Source organism: Prinia subflava, chromosome 2 (assembly GCF_021018805.1).
Source record: "Prinia subflava isolate CZ2003 ecotype Zambia chromosome 2, Cam_Psub_1.2, whole genome shotgun sequence".
Taxonomy (NCBI): Eukaryota; Metazoa; Chordata; class Aves; order Passeriformes; family Cisticolidae; genus Prinia; species Prinia subflava.
Window position 1 is genome coordinate 34,808,921 of NC_086248.1, and position 9,934 is coordinate 34,818,854.

At 41.7% G+C, this 9,934-nt stretch overlaps 1 long non-coding RNA gene across 1 annotated transcript in view; it reads right to left on the bottom strand.

Moving 5' to 3' along the window:
- LOC134546638 (uncharacterized) overlaps positions 1-9,687 on the bottom strand; it is a 51,651-nt gene extending 41,964 nt beyond the window's left edge. The window contains exon 1 of the long non-coding RNA XR_010079219.1: positions 7,757-9,687. This is a non-coding gene — a long non-coding RNA (uncharacterized LOC134546638). The remainder of the gene's footprint in view (positions 1-7,756) is intronic.
- Between the last annotated feature and the right edge of the window lie 247 nt (positions 9,688-9,934).

A 9,934-nucleotide genomic window follows, 5' to 3' on the forward strand; every position in this document is an offset into this window, starting at 1 on the left:
AGTTTCTAGCTCCTTTCCAACAGCCAAATCCAAAGGAAAAAAAAAAAAAAAAAAAAGAAATAAAAAGGGCTTTGTTCTCCATGAAAAAAGCCGCAGCTGCGGTCTGGAGCCCTGTGCACTAAGTCAGGCCATGAGGAAGGGAGGGAAAAGCTGAGTCCTGCCAGGCAGGCTCACAGCAGCCCCGTGGCTGCCAGCCCTGCAGGGATGCCCTTACCAAGACCTCCGACCACCCACCTCCTCCATCCCCACTAGCCCACAGTGAAAACCTGCCCCTTCTCCAGGCTCTGCAGAAGCCAAATCCTATTTTCTTCAATACAAACCAGGAGGAAGTCTGCAACAAGGGAAAGAGAGTGAGAGCAGATCTGAAGTGCAGATCTGGTCTCCCTCACACTCCACCATGAGTGTGGCTGGGCCAAGATGCCATGTGATCAGACCCTCTGAGACCAGACAGCACCTTTCCATGGTCACTCTCTCTAAAGTACAGTTGTAGAGCTGAGATGGCTTTCTGGCTGCAGGAAGGTAAAATGGCTTTGATCATCTCTTCTGACCCTGTTCGACCATATTACCAAAAGAACAGTGCTGGAGATACGCAGACCAGTGCCACGGTCCCTGTTGGACCTGTTGCCTTCTTACATGGCTTCTTAGACAAAGTACCCCCAACAGGCCAATGCCAGCCTTGGACCAATGCCATCCTAGTTGCCTCCTAGTATAACCACTTAGTGCTTGCTTTGATGAATTTCAGCTGTAAATATTTTCTCACATTTGCTCTTTTCAACTTATGTTGAAGCCAATAGCCCTTGTCATCTGACTCTCCCACCATCCTCCAAGGGATCTTCTCATCGACCCCATTTGGTGTGTGGCAGTATCAGGTTAGCTCTCTAGGGTCTGCTAACTGGCATAAATCAAATTTTACCCAGCAGACTGCAACAGGGCCTTTGTTACCCCCTATGGTTTAAAATGCAGGTTTCTGCACAACTAGCTGGTTATTGACACACGTAATTTTTTAATTGACCTTCAAGAAACTTCCCACACATGTGCCAAAACAAACGGTTTTCCATGTGGTAACATCAGGAAAGATTTCCCCCCACCTCTCCCCCTCAATAATTCAGCTTCTAAGCTCCAGATTCCCTCTCCACACAGCTTCCACTGGATAGTCCCCTTCTCCGATGGGCATGTGGAGCTCCCACCGCTGCTGATGTGCCTTGTCTGAAAGCCCAAGCCTGCATGTTGACTTTTCAGCTGATGAATAATTTCTCTTCTAGACCAGGCCTACTGTGTCTTGGGGTATTTCTACTTACCCCTGTGGCTTGGGGCATAGTTTTTTGTCCAACAGCATTGTCTGAGCTTGGTAAACCTGCTTTGTATGCCACCAGCACAAGGGACTCTCATCCAGGAGGCACCAGGTCCAGGATCTCTTCTGCTGCTGACACCAAGATCCTGTTTTTAAGGTTGAAATATTCACCTTAACTGGTATTGGTACAAGACATTTGCATGAATCCTAGCAGCCTGCAGTATTTAGGAGGACAGGGGATATGATCCGCCAGCCCCTTCTGTCTTTAATTTCTAGGAAGCTGTTATAGCGCCTTCCAAAAAGGCTCACGTCTGCCTGCCAGCACCACATTAACATGACTACTGCTTTGAAACACAATAGCTGCAGCAGCTCAGGATCTGTAATGCATCCCCCGCTGCACTGCGCTGCTCTGCGCACGCCTATGTGCCATTAATGGATCATCACGTGGGAAGTGTTTTCATTATTCCTTGCCTTTCCAGCCCTGGCGTTTCTTGGCAAATGTGTAGCCCAGGCCCAGCAGCTGTCTGTCTTGCTCTCCTGCTTTTAGATTAAAACCATTTTTTTGTTGTTGTTGTTTTGAAGTGTCTATTGAAGTGACAGGACAGAGAAGGATGGCTAAACCCAAGTCCCAATATCTTTATTTCAAGACTACACTAATAGCCTCTAAGAATTTTTTTCTGCTGCACTTCAGATAAGAGTGGTGAGCCTATAAATTCATTAGCGAGTAATGGAGCAGCCTCACTTTATCTATGTCTTTTCACAGGACTAGGGTTTCATTCTGTGCCAGGAGTCATACATCACACTCAACATGTATGTCTCCAGAGCCAACCGAGAGAAAGTGCAGAAAAACTACTGTTAACAAGGGAGTAATTACATTCAGCATAAATTAATTATTGGTCACTCAGGACTGGTGGGAAAGGGCCACACAGACCGTCTCCGACTGAGTTCCCACCTCTGAGGGAAGAAATATTTAAATATGAATCATAAGACAATACGAGGTGGGTCTTTTCTGGTCTGCTGGTCTTTAACTGCACATACTTGCTAATATGACATGTGGCTTATTTGCTTTAACACTATAGGTACATTGTATTTTTTTAGGGAAAACATGAGTGATAGTCATTCAGGACAAGGGTCATTTCATAGCAGACAGCATCAGACCCGACTGAGGGAAGCCAGGAGGGACTTTAAATGTAATTCAGCCAGAAGAACAGGACACGGATCAGCAAGTGAGTGATGGAAGGTGTTCATGAGGAATTTAGATTATCACACACTGCAAATAAACCCTGAGAGGCTGTAGCAGCCAGGGGCCAGGGAAACCTGCCTGGCAAGTAGAGAGGAGCCCTCCTGCGGGGAAAAGAAGGTGCACGGTGCACCCAGGTCTCTTTGCCAAAGTGTTGCTCTCAGCTCAGGAAAGCCTATTTGTGCTTCAATTTTGAAAATAATGACTTGGAATTGTGTAGGGGTGTGTAAAATAATGCTAGTTTAGTCTCCAATAACCAGCCAAGATATGGAAACTGCTCATCATATGTATACAATTAAAATTGTTCCATATCCTGACAAAAATCAGGAAATTCAAAGTTAAAGAGAATCCTCATAAACTGAAATTCTTGCTGTCATGGGAAATAAGAAACATATCAAGATGCAAATGACAGATGTATTGTCAAGTGGGAACCCCAGCTTATAATTTCCTGGATTTTTCTTCATTTTTTTTCTATTGTTTTTCCTAAAACAATGTATAATTAGATCAGAATTCATTCCCCCTCTTGTTTCCCTTATTCACAAATATTTATACATATAAATAAACAGTTGCACAGAAACAAAATGCAAATTAGACTTTTTTTACAGAATGTTTTTCAAGCTTTTAATTAGAGAACTGGCAGGAAAATTTTCCGATTTGTGGACGCCTAGGTTTATTGAATTCTAATGACTGCAACTTGCTCTGTTGTCCCATAAAAAAGAAGCTAACATCTGTCTGCCAAGCCTGGTGCTTGGAAATTCACCTGTAACATGAAAAATACAGTTTCCAGGCTCAACTCCATCCAATTCATGTTGGAGTGCCCTGAAAAGCAAGTTATTTTGCCATGTGCTTTCTTGTTTTGCTCAAAATTTTCATGTCAGACCTCAGAAACATTTCTTTTAATGAAAATACTGGGCCCAATGACCTGGCATTTTATAACAGTGTTTTGTTGGAAAATTCCCAACCAATGCTAACTGCCCACATCACACTGGAGAAGACAGTGGAGAGCTTTGTGTCTGTGGAGCTGGTCCATGAACTCCTGTGAGTTACAGTTGGTAGGAAATTTCAAAAAGTGCTGTTGTGACCTCTGGGGCTTGTTTCAGTTCAAAGATATACCTGGAAAAATAATGTAGTTTATCCAATAACTGCACTGTACTGCACTGTCAATTTTTTTCTCCCTGCACTTCTGACATTGCCTCTAAATCCTTTCACTGTCAGTGCAAAAATACAAAGTGAGATTTTGCACGTCCAGTTGGAAATAAACCCCAGCAGAGGAGAAGTCTTGCCAAAGCTCAGTGGGCAAGAGATTAACACCTTGCGTGTGGCTGGAGATGGTCCTGTGCCCTGGAGATGTGGCAGCAGAGTGAAATCATCTGGTGGGAGCTGCCTTGGGTCACTGCCCTCTGCCTCCAGACCTGCAGGGAGGTGAGGTCCATGCCCTGTGGCCAGGACTGAAACCAAGGGGTTCTGCCTCAAAGGCAGAAGTGTCTGCTGGGGTGGGGGATGACCAAAGGCAGTGGACAGTAACAGCTTGAGCAATCTGATATAAATACATGGTTGCATGTCTCCTCAAAGTTCAGATGTCTAATTCCTCTTATTATTTATTTCTCAGATAGGAGCCATCGCTATTTGCAGAAGAAATCCAGCACAGTGACTGAGCTGCAGCCCCTCCAGGAAAGTAAGAAAGGCAGCCTGAAGCTCAGCCGTCTTGCTCATGAAGAAGTGAGATGGCGCCATAAAACTATTACGCAGCACCAACCACAGCCGAGTCACTCACACCTTTTTGTAAGGCAAAGCCTCACCTTTTGCTGCCCAGAAGAGGCCTTTTTATTGTGAAAGGAGGCTGCGTTAGCATCAAGCTGGATTTAAAAGTTTAAAAAGAGGATCCTGCAGCTCGAATAAAGTGAGCCTGCTAGCTTACCCCAATGACTGGCACTAGAGCAGATTACTCTGGAAGAAAGACATTCTCTCAACCTCATGGCTTCAGTTTCTCAAGCCAAAAAGCAGAGAGAAATCCCACAGTTATTAAAGCCAATAAATCAAGGCTTGAGAGGTCTTGTGCATGGAATTGGAGAGCGCTTGCATTTTTCTGCCCTCAGAGCTTTAAGGAAGGTTTTTTTTCTCCTTTACCTCATCCACCTTGGGTATCTTAAAAGCAGAAAGGCACCCGTGGGACCTGGATGGTTCTATGAGATGTAATCACGGAACCTTACTTTTAAAGGTTTAAAAGTGCATCTTTATGGGCTTATGCAGTCCCCGCAACAGTAACAGTGGTTTATGTGTTTGATTGACATAAAACATGCCTCAACATTAAACATTTGCTTGACATGCAGGAACACGGGACCCCGTTCGTGGTCTCTGCCTTGCTTTTGCATACCTGGCCAATGACCACCCCACAGCTGTCCTGCACCCCTGGTGCTGGTGTAGATGCCACGATAGACTCCCAAAAAAGTGGAAATCCACTGTTCCCACATCCTCCGCTATCACTGTCACAGATCAAGAGAAAACGTATACATCCAATGAAGCCACAGTATTTTAGAGGCCATTTTATGAGTGATGCTGTAACTCTGATTTAGCAAACAGGATCTTTCTGCAGCTTATCCTCTGATGTCTGTCCCTGTGAGCTGCAATTTAATCACAGAAAATATCAGCATCTATCATTTTTAGCAGACCCTAAGTCTCCTAAGACAATTAGAAAAAAATCTGTCTGTATTTGTAATAAAGCACAAACTCCTTTAAAACCTGAGCACAAGTTTTGATTAGCCTGTGTTGTGCTTTTTGTCTTTTCTTAGATGGAAGCAAATTTTATGCCATATAAAAAGCTAGTATCTAACTTAAAATAAAGCTACATCTGCCAGAAATACAAACCTAGACAACTTACCTCATCCAACCAGGTCACAAAAAACAAACCAAACAATCAGCTGAAAGTATCCACTTCAAATTTTTATTATCAGAATTTCAAAACTAAAAGATGGTGGAGGGAAAAAAGTGCAGATCAAAAATTACCAGTGGAAATCAGAAACAAACTGCAGATAATAAATCAGATTAGGGGAAAAAAAAAAAAGTCTGTCTGCAGATAATTCACAAGTGAAAAAAGTTCATTACAAATGACTTGCACTGCTGCAAATTTTTAGTAGCAAGTGTGTACAGTACATCATAAAACTTCTACACTTGACATTTTTTAAGAAAATGCCATTACTGGCTAGAACTTCAGTTGGCAGCTGAAAACTTGTCAGAAAGCAGACTCTGAGTCTGTATCAGATGGGGGAAATTCAGAAATTTCAGGAGGCAGGGAAGATATACTCCTCTTCCCCACAGTAAAAGAGTTTTAGCAAAACACCACTCAAAAAGTTTGCAAAATAAAAATGTAGTGCCTACATTGGACTTTTTTTTTAAAATAAACCTAAACCCATGACTCAGGAGCACAGATAAATACAAGTTCTAGTATTTAGAAATGGGAAAAATGTGTCAATTTAAAAAAAATTAATTTAGCATAGTTTTAACATTGCCTCAACATATTTCCTCAGAAAGATTTAACCTTTTATTTCATAAGTGAAGGGAGGGTACTGGTAAATTTCCGATCAAAGTGCCCAAACTGAAAGAAAATCATCACAAATCAAAGCAAGGAATTGCAACAGAAATGCAGTCATTATATCAGCAAACTGTCTTATGCTTCTCAGCTAAGCACAAGTCTAGGAAAAAGAAAGGGGAAAAATAGTCCGGTTTTGTACTGCTTTGATTTCCCTTATTTCTTTCCTCCTCTGCTTGTTTTCATGGTGGATTTGGGGGCAAGGGAGGTCTGGGCCTTTTTATTTACAGTAGCATCTAAACATATGAGTCTACGTAGCAGCCCAAAGTAATGTCTTCCTGAAAGATTCATCAGCAATCTTTTCCCATCTTTCTTTACATATAGCATAAAAGGGTGGTTTTGTTATATACCGCAAAGCTTCTCTGTTCATCCTTCTGTCTTATTTCATTTTACTTTCCAGGTAGCTAGTTCAATAATATACTTACCCCACAACTATTTTTGCTCTCTTCTCCCTATGCCAATATGAAGACCTCTGGGCAAACCTTTTGTCTCTGGACTATTCCTTTTTCTTGTGGTTTTCCTGCTGTAGCAGGCTGGCTAGAAGAGATGAAAGCTGTCTGGGCAATATCTGTAAGCAGCTGAGAATCCTCTATCACACTGGGCTCCATTTACTGCAGCCATGTGTGCTTGTGCACAGTTTACAGTTGTGGGTTTTTGGAGGGGATTGTGGCACAGTTTTACAGGCTGCTCAAGATGTCCATTTGTGTGCAAGTGCATCTATCTATACAGAAGTGTATATATATGCATCCCTAGAAAATACTTGTGTGCTTTTTAATTTACTTTTACATGCTGGCATTAACCTTACTTTAAAAGGAAAAACAACAACAACAACAAAGGCACATCAATTTACAACTGGCTTACACTATTTTTCCCCTTCTATTTTTTTCTCAAATTAGTCTTCATTATTCTGTTCCTTTTGACCCCTCAACCTCAGGATTTTTTTCTTCTCCCCCTTCCACTTTCTTCTTACCTTATGCTATTTACCTTCCTCTGCTTTTTTATACACCTGTTGATTTTCCATTATTCAAGATGGATCTTATGGCCATGTCCAGAAAAGGACACTTAAATATACGTTTTCAAAATCTGATTTTTTTTGAGCTTTTAAAAATGTACCAAGCATTTTGGCTTATATAATTTTTACAAATGTGCATGAAGGCTTCATTTAAATTCCAGTATATGTGAGGTTTATTTTGGTAAATACTTATTGCCAAAAACTTCCAAAAACAAAAAAATAAAAGCAACAACAACAACAAACCCCTAACAAGCAAACAAACACCCCAAACAAAAAAAATACCCCCAAACCAAACCAACAAACCAACCAACAAAACTCAAAAAAACCAACCAACCCAAAAAACAAATAAAACCCCTGAGTCTCAGTCTAGTAGCAAAACTAAGCATATATACTGATTATATGGCTTCTTGGCTGTACTAAGCCATATGCAGCAGCTCTTCAGGAAAAAATTAAATGTGCCATTCCTAGGAACATGCATTTAAGTCTAAGTAAATCAGCTACTGGAAAAATCTGCCAAGAACTTGTGAACAGATGATCAGGCACATTCTTAATATACAAGATTACCTTTGATTTCAGCATACTTAAGGTTATGTCACCTCAGTGAATCCCTTGGAAACAGCCACTCACCAGGAAAGCCAGTCTTGGTGCAGGCAGATTTGTTCTGATCTTCTTATCAGGGCAGAGGAAAGGTCTCAGAGCAGCAAACAGTGCAGCATTGGCTTACTGCAGCACAAACACCCATAGCTCATGCACCCCAGAAGAAGCCTGAATGTCCCCAGGAGGCCAGTGACAGTAGGAAGAGCAGTGGAACTATTCAAAATAAGGATTTAGCTCCAAGGAGTTGATTCTGCAAACACTTTAGCACATGTACAGCTTTTTTTTTTTTTTTTTTTTTACAAGAAACCTGCAAGAGAGCCAGCAAGTGTTGCTTCATGCAAGTCAAGTCAGTCACATGGCAAAGTGTTTACAGGATTTGGAACTAAATTTTGAAATCATTTTAGGACCCTAAAAAGCAGGCACTAGATAATTGTGAATTCCTTTTTTTTTTCTTTTACAGCAGGAAACAAATGTATAGCACTGTTGTGCCCCAGTTGAATCCACTGCCCAGAGTAGTATGGGTTCCTCTCCAGTGTTTGAGGTCAGGGAATGCCATGCAGCCCTTGGGTGCAAGACAGCCATGGGCTAACAAATGATGTAGGAGAAGCCACTGTCCCCTTCCCTGGTAGCCTGTGTTCATTCCCAGAAGTTCACAAAACAAAGACAAGATGGATCAGATTTTTGTAAGGCAAGCTGAGGAATGGAGAGCTTGGCTCATGAAGTGGGATGGTCTGAGACTGAGCTGTTTGGGCCTCCAACAAGGACACAGGCTGTGGGAGGTCAGAGCTGATGCCTATTGATCAGCAAAGGGAAGGGGTAATGATCATGAGGATCACCAGGACAGTAATGCTGGACTGGGCTGCCACACCAGCCAGATAAAATGGCACAGAGACAGCAGGAGTGTGGCCAGCAGCAGCTTTATTTCATTTATGATAATTGTGAAGGGCGTAATAAGGTTGCCTACATGCATATATCCCACACAAGGCAGCTCTCCCTAGATAATTGTAAAGGGGAAAGCAAACTTAATGGCAATTAGCTTTTCTAAATTTTGTTTTGCACAAAAACTAGCAAGCTTTTTGAAGCTTTTGGTATTTTGTCTGTTCAATGGCAGTAAGCTGGGAGAGTCAGGTGAGTTTCCAGGTGGCTAACCCCAGAAGGTGTACCTTTCTCTGCTTGCTTTAGGACACAGCAACTTTTTAAAGCTCTCCTGAGACAATTTACTTCTGCCTTGACTTTATGTGCATGTCGTTTCATCATCTGAGGCCTCGTTTCATACATACGTTTATAATATGGGTTTCATTTCAATAAGCTGGGAAAGTAATAAATTTAAAGCTGACTAACAGTTGTTTTATGTGGCTGCCAACCTGCCAAGTAGCATTCTTAATTATTGCCAGGAAACTAAGTGTTTTGCAGCCATGTGTTTTACATTTGAGTGCAGTATGTCTTGTCAGCCCTCTCCACCGGACTGATGGATAGGCCAGTAATTTTTGTATGCAGAGAGGCCTGCGATGGTGGGTGGTTTCTTTGTCATCAGGTAGGGATATCAACAACAGCATGATGGACGGGAATATCCCAAGTGGTCCCCCTCTCCCAAAAAAGTTGCCGCAGCAAAGTTGGAAGGATGGGGTTAAACCTGAGCCCAGAAATGTAGTATTTTTTTCTAATACTGTAGGGCAAATACTTATTAAAGTTGTCAGCAAAAAAAATAGCATAAATATATTATAAATTATATATGTTAGAATAAGATGAATGACTGTTTTGTTCATTCTGTGCAGGATAGAGTAAGATGCTGCTACAAGCAGACTCCCCTTTTCTTTTCCCCAGACTAAATTCATTATTTTTGCACCAAAACAAGCAATGGTTGCATGGCTTGCTTTCTGCAGTCTGTGTTTAGGCTCCAAGATGTTGGCCCATGTTCTGGAAATCAGCCAGTAAAAGGAGGACAGAAAATGAATACTAAAAATGGAAGCAGTGACCCAAACAGTCTTGTTGCATGTATTCTGCTCTCCAGAATGCTTTGAAGTGTTAAGAAAAACTCGACTAAGTTTGGTGCCTCCAGGCTCTCAATTTCAGCAACCAACACTAGATTTTGTTGATTGTCATCATTGACCCTAGAAGGATTATAAAGGTTTTATTTTTTGTTGATAATGTAAGTCTTGAGCAATTTTTTAAATAATGGGATAAACATAAACACACTGTTAGGAAGCA